Below are 25,090 nucleotides of genomic sequence, written 5' to 3'. Positions count from 1 at the left end.
TTTAGCTTAAAACACAAACACATTGCACAGCTGTACAAATATAATTTTTCTTTACATCTTTATTCTACAAACTTTTTTCATTTTTAAACATTTGAATTATTATTTTTTTTTACTTTTTAATTTTTTTTGTTAAAAACTAAAACACACACACACACATTAGTCTAAGGCTACATATGGTCAGATTTATCAATATCACTGTCTCCAAGCTCCACATTTTGTCCCACTGGAAGGTCTTCAGAAGGGTCAATAACACACATGGAAATTGTCATCTCCTACGATAACAATGCCTTCTTCTGTATATCTCCTGAAGGACCTGCCTGGAGCTGTTTTACAGTTGACTTTGTTTTCATTTTTGATAAGTAGAAAGAGTAGAGTCTAAAATAAAGATTACGATATAGTACGGTAAGTACACCAACCAATAACATAGTAACTTATTACCATTAATAAGTATTACCTACTGTACATAATTGTATGTGCTATACTTTTATAGGACTGACAGTGCAGTAGGTTTGTTCACACCAACAGCAACACAAACATATAAATAATGCGCAGCCCTATGGTTTAAAGAAGGCTCCAATGTTACTAGGTGATAGGAATTTTTCAGCTCCATTATAATCGTGTGAGACCAAGGTCTTACATACAGTCTGTTGTTGACTAAAACCTCATTATGTGGTGCCAGCCTACATATACAATAAAGTTAATCAAACAAACCATGTAAAGAAGACTTTATTGAATACAATTTCATTAGAAGAGAGAGAATACTCCAGCCAGAACTCAGTTTGGGCTCAACTCAGCTGAGACAAAAAGCTGGGGAGGTTTTAAAAGCTGGAGTGGAGTGTGTTTGCTAATTGCTGCCCATCAAAGTTAGACTCCTACCCTCTCGTGGAGACTGGGAGTTAGGCTGCTAACTTTCTTGATTTCAAAGAGATTGCTCCTAGGGCATTCAGAAAGAAAGTCCTGCACTGTAAAATAGGAAAGAGGCTTTCAAACATATTTATATCTCAAAGGGACAAATAAAGGGTTTACAATACAAGTTTTCTAGAGTAAATGCTCTGTAAAGAGGGAGGTGGGGCCTACAGTCAGGAAGCATCCTGTGTGAAGATTAATCCAGCTGAGAGGGAACATTACAGCTTTCTTGGTCAGTAGGAATGACGATGGATAAGGGAAGCACATATCCCATTTTGCTTGTTGTCTTAGTCTACTGACCGAGGTAAAGTGTAATTAGCTGGAGAGAGCACTGGGGACTTCTGGGTCCCAGTTTGAAACCATGACTGGCTCTGAAAAGCTCTTTCCAGCTCCTCCTTTATTGAACAACACTGCTTCAGAGTGTCCTTTCTCTTTAGCTCTCCCCAGGTGACTGCAAGGCAGAAACAATATCCTCAGATTAAGATATAGTACTTGACTAGGTGCAGAGGCTCACAGCTGTAATTCCAGCACTTTGAGAAGCCAGGGCAGGAGAGTTGTTTACGGCCAGCAGTTCAAGATCATAGAGTGAGACTGTTGTCTCCACAGTTAATAATAATAATAATAATAATAATGATCACCATTCTGACTAGTGTGAGATGGTATCTCATTTGGTTTTGATTTGCATTTCTCTAATGATCAGTGATGTTGAGCTTTTTTTCAAATGTGGCGATTCATCAAAGACCTAGACCGAGAAATATCATTTGACCCAGCAATTTCATTACTGGGTATATAACCAAAGGAATATAGATTATTCTGTTATGAAGATACACGCATGTGTATGTTCATTGCAGCACAATTCACAATAGTGAAAACATGAAGTCAACCCAAATGCCCATCAGTGATAGACTGGAAAAAGAAAATGTGGTCCACACCACGGAATACTATTCAGCCATAAAAAGGAATGATATCATGTTCTTTGTAGGGACATGGATTATCCTCAGTATTATCTTCAGCAAACTAAACTAATGCAGGAACAGAAAACCAAACACTGCATATTCTCACTTATAAGTGGTGCTGAACAATGAGAACACATGGACACAGGGAGGGGAATGACACACACTGGGGCGTGTCACGGGGCAGAGGGAGGGGAAGCATCAGGAAAAATAGCTACTGCATGCTGGGCTTAATAGCTGGGTGATGGGTTGATAGATGCAGCAAACCACCATGGCACGCATTGATCTATGTAACAAACCTGTATGTCCTGCACATGTATCCCAGGACTTAAAATAAAATAAAATAAAATAAAATGTACAATACTTCAAAAAAGTTATCGTCCTCAAATAAAGCAATTTGAAGTGTAATAGAATGAAATATTCTAATACAATTGGATATTACAAACATGAATTGAAAAACAATGTCCAATACCTTCAAGAACAGATAGAGAAAGGCTAAGAACACTTTTTTGTGACTGTGTACTATAATAATATTTCATAAAAGCCAAGTATGAAGGAGCGGTCATAGTTCTGTGAAAATGTTTTCGCTCAACCCTGAAGTGATATAAGACATTTTGTTAAACTTGCTTGCTACAAAATGTGGTACAGGCCAATCCTGCTCAAAAATGTCTGTATTTCCTTGGCTCTCGGCCTCCTTAAGGTCAGCTGAAAAATCACTGTCATGAGGCAAATTGAAGAATAGGAGAAAAAACATACACATTTATTTAATGTCTATACAAGGGAGCCTCAGAATGGAGACTCAACACTCAACAAGGTACAGAAATTTATATACCGTCTTGAAGTTATGGAATGAACATAGGCTCACAGGATGGACAAAAACAGGTTTTAGTAGCAAGACAGTTTAAGGGAGGGGGAAAGGAAGGGGCTTGCCTAGCAAAGGCGGCCTTGTGATATGGATGAAGCCTCAGAAGTAGCAGCCCTTAGAATAAATGGTAAATGTTTCTTTTTAGACTTTTAAAAGGGTCAGATTCTCAATCTCTTCTGGATCCACGAAAGGCCTGGAATGGGAAGGCCAGGCTGCATTAGTGCAGATTCTCTACAGAGGCAAAGATTTCCCGCAAAAGATAGCTATGCGTGGCCACGTCTGTCTGCTGGCCCTGTGGCAGCCATTTCAAAAAATATCAAAGAAATACATTTGAGGTTAAAGTATTTTTATTTTCTTCAGTATCCACCCCCTAATCTTCAAGGAAATGTGACATGAATAAAATAAATCTTCATATATTAAGCCTTTAAGATTTGAGGTGTGGTTATCACACCAGTTTATATATGATTTATATATATTTATATATATAGTGCTTAAATTAGAGAAAATGATGTTTAAATATATTTTACATTATCCCCATTAGATGTTAGTCATGCTACAGAAGTCAACCGGCGAACAACTTTAAAAAGCTTTCTCACGCTTACTGGGAGTTCAGTTATTTGAGTTATAGATGGACATGTGACTTTTTTTTAAAAAAAGTATGGACTTTACGAGCTAAGTATACAGATTTCAAAATTGACATTTTTTTAAGAAAAGTACAATTAATGCCTGGATACAGGGACTCCTATTCTCTGCAGATGATCGCAAGTGTTTCTGGAGGCAAGTCTAAAACTTCCCTTAAATATGTGGCTTTAAGCATATTTACTGCTCTAAAGTAGATTGGATTAAAGCCTCAACATCCTATACCATAACTTAGGCATGAAAAAGTTTATGAACAAAAATTACTAATCTACCCCCACTATGGCAAAAATAACCTTGGCCAGATTTATAAAAATGATTTAGCTGTGAATGAAAAGTCTTCAACTCAGTAGTTCTATAAAGATATAAAATTCAAGATATATGCCCATACAATTAGGTGAACTTAACTCTTAAATGGAATTATTTAGTGTCATCCATAAGGATTTTGAAGATATTGTTGAGGAAAAGAAATATAAATTGGCTTTCACCTTGTTTATATGGAACAGTTTCTTGATTTGACTTTCTTAAGAAGAATATTAAGCTGAGGTTATCAGCTTTAAGATGTACAGTTGTCTTCCTGTGTGCACGACAGGAGGGCAACATTTGTTTGCATAAAAAGTAGATCCAATCATTTAGGTATATACATAAAGAGAAAGATAGGTATATACATAAAGAGAAACATAGCTCTGCTACTAAACATTTAGAAATAGCAATTGGTTTATACTATGAGTCTTTTGTAATAAATTGAAATGCTATGGTAAGGATTTAAATAATGGGAAAAAAAGGAAAGAAAATAAGAAAATTTTTGTGTCTGAGGCAGCTATGAAGGTGCTGCATGAATACCCCAACTCCACCTTAGAAAAACTTACTGTGTGGCATAGATGATGGACAGGCCCCAGCTGCTACACATTTGGATGCATCTTGGATTTTAATCCTTAACCAAATTTCCACTGGGCCAGCCAATGACAGAGCATGTCAGGGACAGTGCTAATGACCTTCCTTCCTCGTTGTCGCAGTCGTGTTCATATGGGCAACTTTTGCCTGAGGACTCCCGGTCAGGTCAGCTGAAATGTTCTCAGATCCACCCTGTGCTGAGGTTCATCCTGCCCAGTCCTCTATCCTTTCAGTCTTCTTGCATAGAAGTCAGATCTGAAATTCAGTAAGAAGAATCTGCTCTGGATCTCTCTGCCTTCAATTTTCACAGGCATTTCCCCCAATATATTTCTTGAGCGTCTAATCTCATTTTGTCATCTCTATCTAGAAGAGCCTGAACTGACGCCGTATGTATTTTGAGATCAGACCACCTGGCCCAGGGACTATTTTTGTCTTTGAAATGAGATGTTAGAGAAACAGAGATGAATGCCGTAACTAAGTTTTAAATGTTTTCATGTATGTAAAAAAATAAGTATGTATTAAAGGTCAAAGGCAGAACCTATCACTTTTTGAAAAGGAAGTCAGCATGTAGAATTGATGAGATACACAGTAGGTAAGCCTTGGTACACGTTACCTTCTTATTTTCTATTTTGAGAGTTTAGACCTTAAACATCTTGATACAGAATCCCTCCTGGTGGATCTTCATCTTTCGGGTAGTAACAAATACTGCTCTTTCAATGTGTAGCTGTGTTCCATAATCAGTTCAGGTAAGGAACAGTGACTATAAAACAAGTAGAGGACAATTTGTACTTTTGAGAAACAATGTTTGGGTTGAAAACTAGTATAGTAAGGTAGTACAGAAACACATGAACACATATAAATAAAACATTTTAAAGAGCTGGATGTAAAAATGGAGACAACTTGTTATATACTCAAATTAAGGCTGATTTATTTTAGATGATACAATACATAAATGCACAGCAAGAAATAAGTAAGCTATATCATGCCTGTAATAGTTTAATTTTTCATTTCAAGAATGTAAGAAGAGAAGCTTAGTAGAACAATGTAAGGAAACTGAGCTTCTCTGGCAAAATTCATGAAACAGGCCATCTAACAAAAGTTTTACTCTTCCACAAAGTTGTTTGCAGGAGCCTGATAGTCAATGACAGATTGGTTTAGTCTCATACAAGCTGCACACAAAGAGATCCAATCAAGATGAGAAAAACATTGGGATAGAGAATCAAGACACTGCACTTCCTTACATCACTGAAAATTAAATTATTCCCAGCTATATCTTAGCAGATATCTCTTCAAAAGATAAAACATCTTTGTCGTTAAATAAATGGCACGATCTATGATTGTCCAGGACATTTAAAAACATTCAAGAGTCTCAACAAAAAATTAGGATAAATTTTTAAAATGGCTATATTTTATGCTTATGACCTTAACTATATGAGCCAATGTAAGCATTTTCTACACATAATAAATTAAGAGATTTTTATGTATGGGTACTACATGATCCATGTCTTATATATCATGTGTATAGTTTATAAGATCTTGTATACATATGTTTCTGTTGTACATAACATGATCTCACACACATATGCATATGTATGTATCTTTTTTCAAGTGTTGCTTAAATATCCTATACTTAGTAGCGTTCCATTTTTTAAACAAACCTCGTACAATTGTGATCTTCATTAAGAGCAATGTAAATTGTTTTTGTTGACTAGTGTGTCTGCTTTGCGTTTTACAAGGACTAGAAGTCAAGGAGAAGAAAGGCTGCCAGATGGAAGCTGAATGCTCTAAGCCCCAAAGGCACTAGAGAAAGCAAGATTTAAATCTCTCTAGATACTGCCATTGTGTGTTCTCACTGTTCTATTTATGATTTGGCAAGCAAGAAGTACTTATTGCTTAAGAAATGCTTTATACCTGGCCATAATGGATGAGTGCTAATTCAGTTATCTATATCCTTAGACGTACTCTCATTTTTTAGGATAAAAATCTTCCAAGATTATTTTGCTAAAATAGGTTCAAATGATATTTTTCTGGGCACTCTTATAATAACTTAGACTTTTTATCATTTTTAGAATGAGGCTTCTTTAGTTTGAAAATAATCAGATATTCTGATAAATAGTTTTAAGTACTTTGCTATATCAACAGTGAATGGGTGGAGCGCGATGTAGACTAAGGTAAGGGTTCGGCAGCGCAGGATCCCTTTACCTTTTCTCGAGAAATTCAGATTCATAAAATTTGTTTTGTACGTACACAATGTCTTGTGCTGGCCAACTAGTTTGAGTTGAATATATAATATTAATGAGGGAGATATTATTTTTGTGTAGCAAAATTTATCATAATTTTATGAGACAAAAAATAAGAGTTCAGTAAGCTGATTTGAAATAGTCTGTCTAAATCTAAGAGTTTATAAATTTTATTGTATGTAAACAACTAATACAGTTGATGGGTTAATATAAAACCATGATTAACTCAAGAATACAAATATGGGATGTTTCCTTAAAAATTAAGGATATAAAAATGTCATGGAAATATACCAAATTTGGTGAAAATTTGGCAGTAATACAGATTACAAATTTTCCTTTGCTTATCAAATAATGTCTTTTCTATTATTTTAAAAGTATTAGGCAATTGTTTGAAATATCCAGAGAACCTTCATGAGTACTTTTATTTGATGAAAATATGACAGAAAATAGAGTTCTCACCAACATAGTAACACTTTTTTTTTGAAATGGAGTCTTGCTCTGTCACCTAGGCTGGAGTGCAGTGGTGTGATCTCAGCTCACTGCAACCTCCGCCTCCTAGGTTCAAGTCAGTCTCCTGCTCAGCCTCCCAAGTAGCTGGGATTACAGGTGCGTGACACCACACTCAGTTAATTTTTATATTTTTAGTAGAGACGGGGTTTCACCATGTTGGCCAGGATGGTCTCCATCTCCTGACCTTGTGATTCTCCTGCCTTGGCCTCCCAAAGTGCTGGGATTACAAGCATGAGCCACCACACCCAGCCTCCTAGTAACACTTTAATAGTCAAAATGTGATTAATATTATTTCTATTATTGAATTTTGTTTTCAAGATTCTTAAGAAAAGACCATGTATATCATAGGCTCTTTTGTTTGTTTGTTTGAAGACCAGAAATTACACATGTGTAGACTAAGAAATATTTCAATACGGGAAGGACAAAAAACAGTATTAAGAGAATGTTTTTTGTATTTATGCTCTATCAACAAATGAAATACTAATATTTGAAAATCAAGCTGACAAATGGTACTGAATGTAGTTTTAACAAATAGAGTGGATTTTGTGGGCTGCTTTCTTTTACAGAATATCTTCCTATGTTATGATTCAGCACCCTTTTCTGACACATTGCTGTAGTAGCCTTGCACTTGACTCTGACAGTCAAATAATAATTCATCATTATTTAGAAGATATTCAAAGAAATTAAAAGCATTTTTGGTTCAAAAATAAACCTCTGGAACAAACAAGCACTTGTGGGCAACCACTTTAGTATATAGAAAAGTAACAAGTGAGAAAGTGGGAAAATTGTAGAACATAAGATCACAATAAGATTTATTATGGCTTATAGGTGAACACCATATCCCAAGTCCAGAATGATAATCATGCCAATAATATACCTTCTGTTTATTGAGCATTGCTTTGAGCTAGGCTCTAGACCAATCATTTTATTGGTTTAATCTACTTTTAGAAGTCAGTAATGGCAGAGTCATGATACAAATTCTGGGTTTGTCTGACTCTGAAGACTCTCTTTTAACTACTGTGCTATGGCTAGTATATTAAATATGTACAACTACATTATTTTCCTTAAAATTAAAAAGTTAATCATAAATTTATATTTATTTATTGGGTTCCCATGCTAGGCTTCAATAGCTATGCCCCTATGATTGGTAATCACTTATTTAACAATGATTATAACTGTGACTAAAATAAAGAAATCTAATAAAAGATTCTAGTTTTTAGATTTTCATATAAGTAAAATTCAAATTGTTTATGCAAGATGATGCAAATAGTACATTAAGTAATTTTTTCTGAAAGTGACTAACAGAAAAGCTTGGAAGAAGAGACGTAATTAAAACAAAATAGGCCGAGCACAATGGCTCACACTTGTGTTCCCAGTTATCTGGAAGGCCTAGGCAGGCAGATCACCTGAGGTCAGGTGTTCCAGAACAGGCTGGCCAACATGGTGAAACCCCGTCTCTCCTAAAAACACAAAAATCAGCCAGGTGTGGTGGCACGTGCCTGTAATCCCAGCGGCTCAGGAGGCTGAGGCAGGAGAATCACTTGAACCCGGGACGCGGAGGTTTCGCTGGGTCGAGATCGCGCCACTGCACTCCAGCTTGGGCAGAGGCGGGAAACTCTGTCTCCAAAAAAATAAATAAAATAAAACCAGATAAGCATTTTAGCTAACTAAGGAAATAATAGACACTACCAGGATGTGGTAGTGGGAAGGTAGGCTCGGAGAGAGTTTTAAATACATTATGACAGAAAATATTGTGAGAAAGTGGCATTTAGGCAGCATCGTAGTTTCCGGAGCTGGATAGTCATGAGAAAAGGGGCAAAAGTGAAAGAAAATAGTGACTTCAGGCAAGAATTGCTAATGTTTTTATTGTTGTTCTTGTTTTATGGACATAAACTATACACATGAGTGCTGATTTGTAGAGCAGTCAGGACGAAAGTCATGCAAAGAAAAAAAAATGCTGTAGGAAAACATATGTCACTGCACAGAAGATAGCAGAGCCCAGACTTGAAGAATCATCAGCCAGCCTGGGAGGCTGAAGATACAAGTAAACAAGGAAAATGCATTGCCCAGGAAACGAAGGAAGATGTTCTAAGAAGGTGATGAGTGACATTCACTGCTTCAGAGAAACATGCAAAATAAAGATCTAGAAAAACAATCATTAGTTATTACAATAACCATTACATGTCCAGTCATGTATACTCTTTGCAAAGTTTTTTCTTAGTATCACTCAAAACTGGAATTTTATCTTTTGCTTTTATGCTTTTATGCTCCCTGTTTCCTGAGTGCTCGTATCACCATAAACTAACATCAGGTCACCAAAAATTTGACTTAGTCTGAAAGAACTATGGTCTGACATGAAAGAGATAACAAGTGTAATTAAAAGCATAAACTCTCTCAAATTACAACCTCATTAGTCTTAGAAACTACGTCTCATCATTCCAATGTTTAAACTGCATCACTACAGTATTTAGAAAATTTTATTTTAGAAGCAGAACAAAATATAAATTCAAGATACTCCCTTTTCCAAATGCACATGATCATTCAATGCCATTGTTAAAATGAAAAGTCCATTAACAAAATAATTTATTTTCAGGAGCATGGACGTCTCTATTTGCCATCTAAATTAAATATATTTAATTGGAAGATTTTAATTTAGAGAAAATTAAATTTATAAAAATTGAAGTTTTAAACAATGTTATCAAAAAATCTATGATTAACAGAGTAAAAGTTCTGGTAATCCATCACATTTGAAAAATGTGGGTGAAGCTTTTATTGAAATCCTGGAAAGAAACTAAAGAATGCATACAGCTTGAGTAACCTAAGACAGATTTTTATATCCTTTGAAGGAATGGTGCACATTTTATTTATCTTTGTCTAATGCTTAATATAGTATTTGGCTCATAGTATGAGTCTAATAAATATTTGTAATAATAATTGAAACATATAATGAGATGTAATTTATTTCATTTTCATCAATTTTATTTAATTAGCTCTGCCTGGAAGAGCAGGGCTGTTTTCTGCACAATTTCAATAGATTCCCCTACCCTGGGTTTTTCAGTAGATAGATAGATAGATTTTGTATATAGTATATAAAATCTACACTCACACACACACACACACACATATATATTTGCTTTTCCTTCACTATCATACTCATTTGCTTGGTTCTTGTTTTTTTTTTTAATTTTTGTTTGTAAAACAAAAATGCTTTGTACTGTACAGGTGCTCAAGTGTTTTAGAGGTAGTGAAAATAATAAATAATTTTAAAATATATGCATTTTAGCTTTATGTGTGTCTGAAAATCCATGCTAGTGCTACATTCACCCCCTCAAAAAATCCTGCATGATTAAAATCTCACATGGTAATATATTTAAAATTGTTTCTTTCTCCCATCTGATACACATTTATACAACTTGCCCTTAAGGTTCACATTTGTACTGAATGTCATTGAATATATTTTGGCTAAAAATTCAGGTCTCCTTGGTGTTACTGTCAACTTTAACCACTTTCTCTCATTGATCAAATCTTATTCTTTATATGTTTTTCTAATATGTTTAAACTCTCTGGAGTAAGGTAACTTTTCTCTTCTTATGCTATTCCTTCATTTTTAGCCCAGTTTCCACTTCAGAACCACAGTAAGAAGCTTTAGATTTAGTCACCGTAGTAGTGACACTGTACAATTCTGTTTCCAGTGGTTGTTTATATAAGCAGAATCTTAGAAAATGCCTTCACCTCCAGGAAATTTATGATTATTATACTTAGCAGAAAATTTAAAAATAATGATAAGCACTGAGTTTTAAAAATTCCTCAAATATCCTTCTTATATCCTCCTTGAATTTATTAAAAGTTATTTAGTCTGAGAATTTCAAGCTCTTCTCTCTAGTCCTTGCCCTTTTGAACTCTTTAGTTGCAAAGATGTGTGCACTATAGAGAAGTGAGTTTAAGAAAGTAGAACATGACTTCTGAAAATATAAGCACAGAATCCTAGAGCAGAATTAATCTCTAGTATAGCTATTGGCAAAAAGAATGGCAATTTTTATCATTTTGGCTGAAAATGTAATTAAGCCTGCTTATTTCCATGCAAAATGTTCATTCTTTCCTTCAACATAGATATTACAATGTATTTACAAAAGATGGATGAACATAATTTTGGAGGTTAAAATTAATTTTATGTTCATAAAATAATAGAAACACATGCATTTTCTTTTATCTATTAGACACTTAGTGGTATTTGAAAAACATCAAGATACTGCACATCCTCAAAACTGTATCTTCTGACTGCTAGAGTAGAAGTAGAATAACATCAGTATGCACTATCTACATTAGTATTTTTATGAGAATTAGTCAAAAATATTAAATTTTCCATATATCTATTTTGATATTATATTGGGATGTAGTTCACTTTTCCATTTTAAAAACCCAACCTTAACTTTGAGGCTCCCGCCATTGTTTCTGGGACCCACCCATGAATCTTCCATGAATTCACAGCTGCAGGAGAGCCTGCCATGTCTGTGTAATTTTCCTGGGCTTAAAAATGCAAATAAATAGGCATATATTATCCCTGATGGTCATCTCAGCAGTCTCTAAAAAAGACGAAACCATAAGAGATAAAGATAAAAAATTGTATCGGAAGACACTCAGAGTTAGAGAATTGAATGTACCTAACTACTCCTTCTTTGAAATTGATATATAATTGTTGCATCAATGCAAGAATATTGGAAAAAGCATTCATCTCCTTATTTTCAAATATTGATAACAATCTCTCTTTTTTCTGGAGCTACTTTTTGCTCCCACAAGTAAAAACAACAATAACAAAAAATAATCTTGACGACAAAGACATTTCTCTTTCTCTGACTTTCTTCTATATTCTCTAGAGACATATGCGAGGTAATTATTTTCTATTATTGTATAATCTCAACTTCTGTTATATTTTACCTTCAGAATTCAGGTAATAAAAATCATTGAAAAATAGAATGCAAGACATATTTAGCTGTGTAAAATGATAAATCTATGTCATGAATTAGGAAAATGCTAATATTTCCAGTTTGGAATGATTGTGTTGAAATAAGTCAACAATTACTCTTTGGCTAACCCAGGAAGTGCTGATAGAAGGCGAGTTTGCGGCAGTGAAGGTGGAGAGAGTTTAGTATTTGGAGAACAGAGAAAATGTGAAAATAAATAAAATTGCTGGAAGTTCGGGGCAGTTAATCTTATCGAGAAAATGAAAATGAAACTCTGGTAAATTAGCGACTATCTCTAGTAAAAATTTTACCAGTCTTGGACTTCTCAAAAATGAAAACATGTAACCAAAAAATGTCCAAAAGGGTTCTGGAATTATGATACTGATGGATAGATAAAAGTTTTAAGTAAACACATGCTCTGTATTGCACAATAATGATCCTGTTTTCATTAGGTTCACTTGACTTATAATTGATATTTATTAAATTTACAAATTTCTTTCTCTCGCAAGGGACTTTTGGAAATATTATTCATTTTTGTTTCCACTAATTTTTTTTGGACAACTTATTGAGATAATTAGAATATAAAAGTACCTGAAGCTTATATACTTACTTTGCATTTAGTAAAGGAGGTTCCCTTGAATACCAAAATTATCCCCCAAATGTAAGCAATGTAGGTATTTCTCAATCATAGGGATTGCTGAACATACAGACTTTGATTGGCTTCAAGACTGCTCAGATCTCCACATATATAAAAGGCAATTTTGAATACATAGGCAAATCAAAAATAATAAACTCAGGTGAGAAATAGAAAAAGCAATGATTAGGTCGTATACAAAACCATGAATGGTAAACCAAGCACTTGGCACATTTTGTACCTTTTTGTGGGGAAGCTTTATGTTCTCTTATTATACACGGTTTCACCCACATAGTAGTTTAGAGAGCTTTGGCCAGCCTTTAGTTCACATATTTCCGGTTTCTCATTTTAAAAAGAAAAGGAGTTTTCTGCTCTCAGTTACAGTTTGAAAATTCTGAGGGATTATTTTGAATATCTCAGCTTGAGTCTCATGTGCACCCTTAAACCAAGCACAGTGGCCCATGAGATGGGGTCAGCCAATACTTATGAGTACCGTATAATAAGTGAGAGTAGAGAGAGCAATGGTGCCTACTCAAAGGATTTTTGAGGAGTGGAGGGTTATGAGGATAGCAGTATTGCTGAAATCCTCGTGAGCCAGGCAGCTTTTCCATTTTATTCCTATTACTCAGTGTTTTTTTGTTTGTTTGTTTTTGTTTTTGTTTTCCTTACCATGTGCAGGTTCCAGAATTTACAGTGTTATCTTCTCTTGTACCTGGTATTTTCTTTGAATGTTTGCCCCTTCCTAGCTGGTTTAAATCTACATTTAATCTTCTGGTACTTGATAATCTCAAAATAAGTCCTTTTTGTATTAGGCATTTTTTACTTGTGATTTGAATAGGTAAGACTCAAACTGTGAGCTCCTTCAGAAGACAATCATGAGTATTTATTTATGACTGATAGCAGATGCCCAATAAATACTGAAGTGAGGAGAAGGTGAATAGGGGATAAGATTAACATTTGGAGAAGCTATGGATTACATAAGTAATGGTCAATCTACAAAGAAAGAAATGTGAAGTCCTAAACATTTTTTAACCTTCATTAGTGCTTCTAAACTAACTACCTGAAGGATAGGGCATATTCCTATCCATACTGGCAATTTTGTACCTCTCCATTGCAGCATTTGAGAGTGGGAGGTGAAAGACATCCACATGTGTCAGAGCCTCCTGGAGGGAGCTTGAGAAGAATATCTCAAAACCTTCCTCTCCACAAACAATTCTAAGAGAATGCCTTTCCACTCCGGAGAAACCTTTCCCATTGCCTTTTAATCTGGATCAGTGAGAGTCTTGACTTTATTAGATTTGGCTGTCACTCATGATGAAGCACAGATGATGAAACTCAATAAATATAATTTGTTGAGGTCAGAAACTTGGGTGTCACTCTTGATTCCTCATTTATCCTCATCCCACCCCCACCCCATAGCCAGGAATTAATCAGGTCTGGCTCAGTGCCACCTCCTAACTACTAGGTTCATGGGGACAGCCCTCTATTCCCACTGACACCAGCCTTAAGGCTGCCATTAGCTCTTGCCTAAGCCGTAGACCACTCCATCCACTACAACTACAGCTTCAGACTTGGCCACTCCATTCGTTACTCCCGGAATGATCTTTCTGAAACCCATATCCAGCCATCTCATTCCCTAGTTAAGACCATACGAAGAAGCTTTACATTGCCCTCAGTATAGGTTCAACATCTTCAAATGGCTTTGTCTTTCTCTTCCTATTCTGGCTCTGTCTTATCCTTCACTTCCTTTGTGCCCAATTCCATTTCTCTCATGTTATATTCCAGTCACACTGAACTCCTTCCAGGTGCAAGAAAACACTTTCTCCTGTCAAACATTTGCCCAAGCTGTTTCCTCTTTCTAAAACTTTCTCTCCTCTGTCTTTCACCAGGCAAACCTCTACTCATTTTTTTTAGTTCTCAACTTGAGGTCACTTTCTCTGGAAAGTATCAGAATCTCTAGGTCTGGGGTGACTGTCCCTTATATATGCATTTCTCCTTAATAGCATTAATCACTCTATATTTTTATTACCGGTTTATATTTTGTCCTTCACTAGATTGTAATATTAATGAGAATACCCACTGTGTTTATCTTTACACGTGTTATTTCAAACACATCACTGAGCTTCTAACATTTCCCAAAACTATCTTTTCTGTATATTTCATCACAATCAAAGAAAGTTAACTTGACTCATTCAAAAGCCTACTACTTCAAGATAAGAGAGTAAAACATTATACCTATCTTATGGGGGGGAGGAAATATTTACAGCCACCACACCACAGTCCATTCTGAAATTGATCCTCAAAGTTGAGTGACGGTTTATCACGACATTGTTAGTTGAAAGGCAGAGGAGTTAAACACTGAATCTAGGCAGTTGGGTCTTCACACTTCAGCAATGAGCAGGTGAGTTTGCCAACTCAGATTTTCTGACTATGATTACCTCATCCCAAGAGGAAATGCCCAGAAGGGATAGTTTAAGGATGTCTTCGAAAATCAGTGATGTGTTTGGAATCTGACGCATCAAAATGAATAATACCAATATAGCCAATATGCTCACAACCAGATAATTTTGGTAGTTGAGAAAAGCCTTATTAGTGAAATATGTTAACATTTAATCTGGCCATCAGCATCTCTTTTGCAGCTCACTCTCAGTGAATCCTCTAAGCAAGTGATCTGATGGACATCAAAGACTGAAATTAAGTAAAGTTTGTTTTTTCCATTCAGTGTTGTTCCACTTGGTGCCTGGTATCCCTGACCAAAACTCCTGATAACAATATATGGACCTTGTTGTCTAGTACTATTCTGAAGTTCCCAGTTGTGTTTGCCAAGAATGATTCTGAATTCACACATATTTCCTACACTAATCTGTGAGACTGGCATAAGGCGTGGCCTTCCTCAGCCTTTTCAGTCAAATTTTTCACAATTTATAATTGCACACTGGGTGCTGACAGTGTGCTAGTTAGTTCCCAGAGAGAAAAACGTGATGTCTAATTCAGTTTAAAATACTTAGAAACATCAGATATTCACAACAGATATGGCTCCCACCTAAAGAGTCGTATGATAAAGATGTCAGAGTTTGTAAATAAGCAAAGTGCCTCTTTCAAGTTGAAAATTTTACATGTTTAAAATTGTATCAAAAATACTAATACAAAACTTTATTTTTTAACTTTATATAGGCGAAAAAGAAACAACTAATTATGCATACTAATTAACAAAGCAATACATTAATGTTCAGTGTAAATTTTACATCTTATAAATATTTCCTGTGTCTATTTATAGTGACCAGGAGAATGTACTATCAAGTAATTTCATGTTATTGTTATAAAAGGTAACAATTGTAAAAATGTTTTTTGACATCTGTTTCCATTAATACACTTCTAACTATTTCCCAGTCCATTGAAATCACAATAGTAAATGAAAGGAACATTTAGTTGCTGTCATTAATTCTCTGTCTCACAAAAAGTAGCTGTCTACCTTCTAAATTATCTGCTTCTTGTGTAGTGAATGGAAGAAAATTACTAACCTGCTGTTCTGTCAAAGAAAACTTTCCATTGTATATAAGCGTATAAAAGCTCCTAGGGCTTAAAATGGTACCAAAGTAAAATTGAACAGTCTAAGAACGTTTAGAGTTCCAGAATCAGCTACAGATAAGTGAATAGACTCATCAAGAAGGTTTAGTGTTCCCAGTAATTTGTCTGTTGGTATGTGCTCTAGCATTAATATTTTATTTACCTCTTAGGAAAAATGTATCATTCAAAATAAATATAATAGGTAACTTGGCTTATATAAAGTAATTATGATAGCATAGTAATACTGATAAGGGTTTGAAGTAAGGAAGTATTTAGCGTTCAGTATTTCACTAGAAACATGACACACACAATATAATAATTACAAAGAACTAAGAAATGTCCTTGTCAGTAATACCAACATCATATCAATCATTCCCTACTCATTAAAGTAATAACCAAGATAAATTATAATTTTCTTTTGGATTTTTAAAGAAAACATTGATGGATAAAGACAATAATAAATCAAAATAACAAATTTATAATCCAGAATATTCTACAGCACACATACAACAATTATATGAAGAATGTAAAAAAATGTAAAGAGACACATGAAAATATTAGGTCTTCCAATAAGGGAAAAAAATCATTTCAGTTGGCAAGCAGAGGGATTCTAAAACATTCCTCCCTGGGCTGGTTTGTGATAACCTAAAGACCTCACATAATTTTAAGAAGTGGAAATGAAAACAACAATGGGATAAATGCAGACTAAACAAAGAAAGCAGCTTGGAAAAAAACAGAGTGTGGGGTACTGTAGGGCTTAAGAAAGAGTGTGTTACCAGTTTGGTTGATATAAAGAATATGGTGGGAAATAATAGGAGAAAGGGAGAAAAGTTGAGTACAATATTCCTTGTTTGGTTCACCAGTCTCATAGGATGTTCTCAGAATAGAAACAATACTGTTGACATTGCATGTTTTTCCTCCTTAAACGTGTCACTTTATAAACAGAGGTTTTCTTTTTTTAAAAAAATAAAGCGTCAGACACATAGTGGCAATCACTGAGAAAACAGGACACGTATTAAAAGAAATTTAATTCTTAAAATACTTTAATGTTTATATTCATAAAATTAAAGATATATGTTATATATGTGTGCATATATAGATATAAAACTAGGAATATATATATATTTAGAGATATGTATACATATAACATATATATAACAAATATATACAAAACAAAAATCCTTAGTTTTGTAATCTAAGTGTATATGTTGTGTGTGTATGTGTATGTGTGTATATGTGTATGTATGCATTTTTAGATTATAGATTTTTTTTTGTTAAATTGAAATATAAAATACCTGAATATTTAATGTTTAAATGTTTTCAACCATAAAATAAAGTAACAACAATTTATTTTTTTCATAGTGAAAGGACGAATTAAAATGAATGTGTGAGATGTATCATTGTGATTATTTAGTTTTTGGGAAGGTATCAATAAGACCATATATGACTGCTGTTTAATTCAATCTAGGAGGTACAGATCAGAATTTTGCAAATAGAACATATTAAACAGATGTATTGTCTTCCAGGTGTAAGGTTTATAGAAGAAAAGATTATTTCCAATCTCATTTCACTTGTAATTGAACAATTCCCTGTGAAGATAAATTTTCACTAAATTGCTTCATGACATTTTCACGGCTTCAGTTTCCTTTAATGCTGTCTCAAGTAAGTGTATGAAATATTCTGTTTTATTCATCACTGGGAAGCCAAGATTTTATGTCAAATTTCAATAAGTTAGAAATATTAAGAATAAAAATAATCTCAAATTAAATGAAATCCCCTGGTACAACACTTGTTCTAATCAGTTAATAAAACAGCATTTAACGCACAAACTTTATAAACCACACACCACCAATCTATGCATGTTTCCAATATGATAGAACGTGGTCAAAGTGAGAATACACTAGCAGACATAATCCAGGAACTACATTTTATCAAGTTTTATGGAAAGACAAATTTTATAATTTTCTCCAGTGCAACCCATTTCAGTTGTAAACTGTAAGTTTCATCATCACTTTCACATTCTGTCCAGTATAATGTAATCATTTTCCTTTGGTGATGCCAAGAGAACATGGATGAGACAAAGGTTGGTTGTTGTTGTTGTTTCTGTTATAGTGCGTACTGAATATCTTACTAAAAAAGAGGAATGCTCGTGTTATGTAGTTGTCTCTGTGGGAATATGTATGTGTTTGTTTCTGACAATTCAGCAAGCCCAGAAAGTGTAAAAATTTCTATTAATACTTAATCTTTCCAGGATAAAAATTTACTAGTCAAATATCCCAAAGCTGTCATACTATTAGACATTGAATAAATAATAGTTAATTGTCATTAGCTCAAATCCCCCTGCCCTGCTTTGCTCTACCAACTTCTCTCTCCTCAGCCTCCATTACTTTAATCAAGCAACTCAGTGTTTTCTAGTTCCCAAATATTTTCATCCAAACCTCTTTGAAATTCTTACTTAGGTTAATGAAGTCTGTTCCAAGTTTACATCTTAGACAAATATGAAGTTTCTTCCTTTACTACCACATAAAAATCAATTGCTTCTTTTCACATATACAAATTATTTTATTCTTCACAAGTTAAAAAATATTTTCATTTTAGTCATGTCACTCACAGTTCTCTCTACAAGATTGCCTTTCTGTAGATTACAGGGGTCAATTCTTAAACTCACTCTGTACAGCATCTAACACTGATGGAAGCATATATATACTTCATAAATGTGTGATGCTGATGGCAGCAACTGTCAGCAAGGGCTGTTGTTTTAATAATTCAGAAAACCAGAAAAATCTGGAAAGCCTGGTAGTTAATGGGAAAGAGACTGCATATATTTTTTATGGATCCCAAGTGAAGGAATCATTAGCATACTAAGCTTATAAAAGTCAGAGCCTATACCCATAACAAGGTAACGACCTAACAGCATAAATACAGAAAGAATTTTCTTAGGTTAATTTTATAAGTATTAAAAGAATCTTCTATGAGATGTTAAATTTGTCTGTCTTATTAGTGCGATTGTGTGATGTGGGTAACAAAGACCAGAAAAGTGACAAAAAAATCTATTAAACTTTTTTTTTAATATACCACTGAAATCCTGAAATATCTGTTAAATTTACAAGATTTTTTTTAAAAAGTTTAATTTCTTAATCCAGCTTGAATTGATCATTTCCCCTATTTGAAAGATTTCATTAGTTATTTGCTAACTTTTTGTATTTAATACAAGGACAGAAAAAAATCTCTTTTCTTCTTTTCTTACTTCTATTACTGCCCCTCCCTCCCATTCTTCCTTTCTTCCTTACTTCCTCCCTCCCTTCCTTTCTTCCTTAAAAAATATGTTTAAAACATTTTTAAACACATTTAAAAAATGTTTTAAACTTCCTTGATGTATTGTGGAAATCTTCAAACTTTTCTTAGAAATGTTTTTACTTAGCAATTGACACAAATGCTAATTAATAAACCAAAAGCCTGTGCCATACAACTATCAGCTTTTTGGTTTTTGCACATGATTTCGGGGAGTCACCTGCATAGTTCTACTCAAGTATGGAGTCTGCATTCATCAGAGATGACTCTGGCCTGTGGCTTGGGTTCAAGGTTGCTTCACGTATTTTCATTCTGGGACTCAGGTTGAAAGCATCGCAGCTACCTCAAGAAAGTTTTTCTCATAATAAATTGCCTGAGCTCATGAGCTAAGCCAAACTTCTTGAGTGCATTTAATCTTCTACTTGTGCTCTATCCACTGAAGTTCTGTTGGTCAAAGCAAGTGTATAGGGTCAAGCCCAACATCAATGGCTGGAGAAGTATACGCTTCCTGCAGTGGGAGAGGGAAGACGGTGACTTATTTCACCATAACCAGACTATTTCAAAGAAGAATTGTTCTTTCTCCACAAAAAATCTTATTGAAGATTCAACCTAATAACTGGATTATAAAAAATACTTTATTGGTATTTATTAATAAGTTCAGTTTTAACATCTATTTATATAATGTTAATGAAAACACCAGAATTGTGTTAATGAACGCTACTACTTGAAACTGAGGAATCTGGATCACAGTTGCACATTATTGAGAAAAATCCTGATTCAGATTGTGTAAATATAAAATATGATCACACGTCAGTTCAGAATTAAAAGAGAAAAAGAAAGAAAATGAACCTAGGGCAACACTCGAATCTTCACTACAGGAAGCCTACATTTATTCTACTCCGTGACAAGAAAGAATGTTTATTCTGAGAGCTGAAACATAAATAAATAAAAGTAATTTATTAGAGTGTTTTGTTTCTGTTTTAAAATATTTAACATGTATGGAATTTAAAAAAATCAAATTTGTAAATATCTAGTACCCGAGAGATTTTCAATGAAATCTCAAGTTTCATGTAATGAAAGGTGAGAATTTTATTCTTTAATTTCAAATAGTTCTGGGAAAGATATTTAGAAGCTGAAATTTTAAATGAACATTTCAATTTCATCGTGAAATTGCTGGCTTTTAAAATAGCTATTACATGAGAAAGAGACATAGGAAGATAAAATTAATAAATTTGAGTTCTTTAGTGATATCCCAAAATAGACAACATGAGAGTTAGGATTATTTGGCTTCTACAGACTAAACATTGTTTTTTCCATATCATCTGAACCTACATTACTCTATTCATCTGATAAGAAGATGTTTATCATAATAAAACCAGATATTTAAAAGTATGACTGCCTACAAAACAGTGGTGATGTGTTAGTCGTAGTGATAAGTAAAGAAAATCTCTTCTTCACTTCAGTCATATAACGTGACTTGAAACACAGAAACAGCCTTGTATTAGTGTGTTGTCATTAAACTGGTATAGGATGTCACTTTTGCTTGATAAAACTGACAAGCTATCTAAAACTGTGTGCAGGGGCTGAAAGATAGCCATCCTTTTAAAAATAATTAATAAAATGGCTAGAGAAAATGAGTAATTTTATTTTTTAAATGTTTATCTTTAATATTTCTAGCAAAGTTTTTTCTTTAAGAAAATTTCCATTTTACAGATATTTTGAAGTTTAAGTCAAAGAGTAAGTCCTGCTTTGTCTTAACTTTTTGTTGGAAAATCATCATTATTTAGATTTAAAAAAATATATATATATGCACAGTTTATTATACTTGGCATAAATTGCTAAATAAAGCAAACTGCACTATAATCCTTTAAATGTAATTTCAAATTATATGTTTAAAGAAATACAATCTCTAAAAATATGTATTAATATATTTGCTTTGCAGAATCTCTTTCTCACTCATCTTTATTAGACTTTAAGTTTTGGCGTTCAGGAGCGCCATTAAGCCAAATTAAAGCAAGGCAATACATCATTGATGCAACCACCTTCTTCCATTTAGATGCACTTCTTCTCAGATCCATCAGGTATCATAAATATGAAAAGTTGTGATACAGCAGCATTAACTAAATAAATATTATTGAGTGGATACTTTTAGGAGTGAAGTACGAAAGAACAAGGATGAAATATATAAATAAGATACCCTTAATGTTTTCAAGGCACTCATTGTTGAACTAGGAAATCATGTAAACGGTTGTATAATGCATTCAGTGTTATATCATCGAAAAGTGTCATATCTGTGAGAGCACAGAGGATAATAGTAGATAAATTATGCAACCTTAAGGAACACAGGAAATGATTAGAGTGAATAATGAAAGGTTTGCTATTATCTTTCAGAGGCAAAATTTATTCTTCATGCCTCCAAAAAATAAGGAAATGAGAGAAGGTCTTAGTTTCCAATGGATTCATTTTCTCTTTGCCAGTTATTTATCTCTACTGACACTAGGTCCTATCTATTTCCCACAGGAGACTGAAAATGTCGTTGTATAGATATATTAGTGTAGATAACTGCTTTCACCTTACTCCTAGCAAGATGTGGTAGCCTAGTTACCTAACTAACTCTGATATCATTAACAACAGTGTTGTTATAAATTAATATTTACTAAGCTATGGTTCATAAAGAAAATGTTATGTTTAAAAGGGTGAAAGAATATTCTAGGCAATAATATTGACCACAGAACCAGTGTGACCTCCAACTAGAAACAACTAGAAATGCAAACAGAATAAGACAAAAATCTTAGCAATGAAAAACAAACAAACAAACAAAAAAACAAAGAACAAAACAAAACCAAAAAAACACCTACTCTTCTGTCCAGCCCCGCTAACTCTATTTCCTCTACCTATCCCTGCTACCATTCTCTGATCTTGTCTCTTTCTGAGCTACCTCCTGCTCATTCTGCTCAGCCATGGGAGCCTTATTACTGTCAAGGCTGCTGTGAACATTTGAACATTCCAGGCAGATTCCATTCTGAAGAGCTTTTTCAAGGGCTGTGCTTTGATGGACACACTGTTTCCCAAAATATGGGCACGCAGATTCACCTGCCTCTATTTGGTCTCTGCTCAAATGTGACCTTTTTAATGAGATCTATCATGGCGAGCACAAATTACTAAAATGACAACATTCCCAGCTGAATTTTTTATAATACTTATCACCTTCCAGCATGGTTGATAATTCACTTGTTTACTAAGATTGTTCCTTATTCCATGTCTCCCTGGACTATAATGTATAACTATAGTATAACCACAGGGGGAAGCATCTTTATTTATTGTTGTCCTGGTTGTGATGATAGTTAATTGATACACTCTAAGTGTGCAGTATATAGATTAGACTATCTAAATATTTATTAAATAAATGTATGATGAATGAATGAATGAATGATTATTTAATATATATTGCTGAACTCTTTAAGTATGGAAAGGAAACCAGTTGGTGCTGAAATTACACAAGTTGTTAGAAACTAGAGATGGAGAATTTGTGCTAAAGATCTGGCTGCATGGTGGGAGTGAGAGGTCATGTTCTTAACAAAGACGTTTTCCTTAAGAGCTCTGCAGAGGTCAGGAGATGAAAGCTGTAATTCTCAAAATAAGGAGAATTGGCCTGAGATTTTTACATAAAGCAGATGGATCAGAACATATGAAAGAAAGTAAAATTAGCTGTCTAGGCATTTGAGAAAAATAAACCAAGGAGACGATCTTTACAGTTGTATCAGTATGCCCGGTCTGCTTTAACAAAATACCACAGACTCTGTGGCTTCATTAGAAGAAACAAATTTCTTATAATTTTGGAAGCCGGAAGTTGGGGATCAGGGTGTGGGCGTGGTTGGATCCTGGTGAGGGCTCTCTTCCTGTCTTGCAGACGGCTGCCATCTTGCTGTGTCTTCACATAGTGGAGAAGAGAGAACAAGCTTTCTGATATTTCTTCTGACAAACATATTAATTTCATAAGACCAGGGCCCTACCCTCATATCTCATCTAACCCGAATTACTTCCCAAAGACCTAATCTCCCAATAGGTTAGAGCTTCAACACATGAATTTGGTGGGAAGTGGGGGCAGAGGGGAGACAAAAACATTAAGTCCATGGCATCAGCAGTCACAGAGATACTTATTTTTGTTAATCTGTCAAAAATGAATTCCTTAAATATTTCAACACACTCATTTCTTTATCCATTAATTGCAAATTGTGTGTTTTTTGCATGTGTGATGCTGCTTTTTACTGATTCCATTGACATGGTAAGTGGTTTGTTTGCTCATGTGCTTTGTAATCTGTTGTTATTCTTAGCTCATGTCTCTTAAAAAGTCATCTGTGGGAATTCTTTGTCCTTGCTTGAATAATATTTAAGGTTGCTCTACCAGAGAATATCTGTATTTGTTTGACCCAAGTGCCAATGTCATTGCCATGTTATGACTTCCCGTTTGATTCTTGCTCTGGAATTTCTGTAGCTCCACAGGTGGAGTGGGTAGGGGTTGCATGCCTGCATGAAAGTTGGCTGCTTATGTTTAAGTTATCATATTGCAGATAATTTTCCCTCTATTCTGAGTTACAATGGAAACAGGCAAATTTTCTCGGTATCTCCCTTTGGAGTGTGGGTTTATTTTCCAGCACTGTGGGTTTTGCTTTTAGGGAGGAGCCCACTTAATGTGGTGCCTCTGATACAGTTTCCCACATAAAGTGGGTTGTAAGCCTTGTCAGCTGTCCCATCGAGCAGCCTATTAAAGTGAAAGCTCTAGGACACTGGAAGTCTGTAGATGACCCCAGAGAGTCATCGTTTTAGTGCTTGTTTATTTCTCTGGGATTTGGCCAATAATATTTGTCCTTTGACATTTTTTCTTATTTCTTGCTAATTCTGCTGGGTTTTCTTTCATACTCATATATGAAAAAATAATCTTAGTCATAGGAAAATAATCCTAGTCATATATGTATATATTAGGATTTTTTCCAGGATATTCAGTTGATCATATTTCTAGAAATTGAAGTTGTTTCATTAACTTTTTCAATTTATTCCCCTAATTCCTGAAAGGTTTAACAACTAACAATGCCTCTCTTATATCTTTCCTCAAGAAGAGAGAATTTCATAAATTTGTCAAGTTGACTGACTGTATTTTTCAATGTCTTTGGCCATACGTAAAACTTAGATCTTCTGATATTAAAATATCATACTTAACTTTTATAAAAATGTTGCTAAATGCATATTTGTGCATACTTGTTTTCCTTGACTTTTAAGAATGAAGTATCCTGATTTTAGGCAAGAAGTTGAAGCCAGATTTTATAGCTCTACCTCACTTTTCCTCTGAGAAATGTGAATTATTGGACATTAATAGCTCAGTAATTTCTGAATTCTTATAATTTTAGGAAGAGGAAGGAATGAGAAGAAAATTAATTTCTTAAAGGTGGAAAACCTTCTAAAACCCTTACCCTATTGGAATGCTATGGCACACTTTCATTCACCCTTTCATCATTCCTTGCAATATTAAAACCCATTTTTCCTAGAAAATCTCTCCTATCCATAGGGTTTTCTGTCACAAAGTAGGGAGAAAATAGGAGTGGAGAGAGGAAGGTAGGAAGTCGAGTATGGGGAAT

The sequence above is a fragment of the Pongo pygmaeus genome, chromosome 17 (assembly GCF_028885625.2).
Source record: "Pongo pygmaeus isolate AG05252 chromosome 17, NHGRI_mPonPyg2-v2.0_pri, whole genome shotgun sequence".
Taxonomy (NCBI): domain Eukaryota; kingdom Metazoa; phylum Chordata; class Mammalia; order Primates; family Hominidae; genus Pongo; species Pongo pygmaeus.
Note: the sequence above shows the minus strand (reverse complement) of the source record.